This window comes from Monopterus albus, unplaced genomic scaffold, assembly GCF_001952655.1.
Source record: "Monopterus albus unplaced genomic scaffold, M_albus_1.0 scaffold379.1, whole genome shotgun sequence".
Classification (NCBI taxonomy): domain Eukaryota; kingdom Metazoa; phylum Chordata; class Actinopteri; order Synbranchiformes; family Synbranchidae; genus Monopterus; species Monopterus albus.
Genome location: NW_018128259.1, coordinates 268780 through 269079, shown reverse-complemented (window position 1 = coordinate 269079; position 300 = coordinate 268780).

The window sequence follows — 300 nt, the reverse complement described above, 5'->3', positions numbered from 1 at the left end:
ACACAGTCTTGGAGTGCCATCTGGTGGTTCATAAAATGCAGTGCAATTGGGACATGCCCCAACATAACTCCTCTCTCTGTCTCTCTCCCCCTCTCACTCTCTGTGTCTCTCTCCCCATCCCCCTCTCCCTCTCTATCCCCCCCACACATACGTTCACACCTACTTGTTTTACCTAGTTTGTGGGGTCCTATTGGACTATTTCCACATATTTAATAAATTCAGCATAGTTTCAGCTAGAAACGCCAGTCAGGTATCACAATATTCAGCTCTTCAAGGACAGTCATTTCTAAACTTCATACT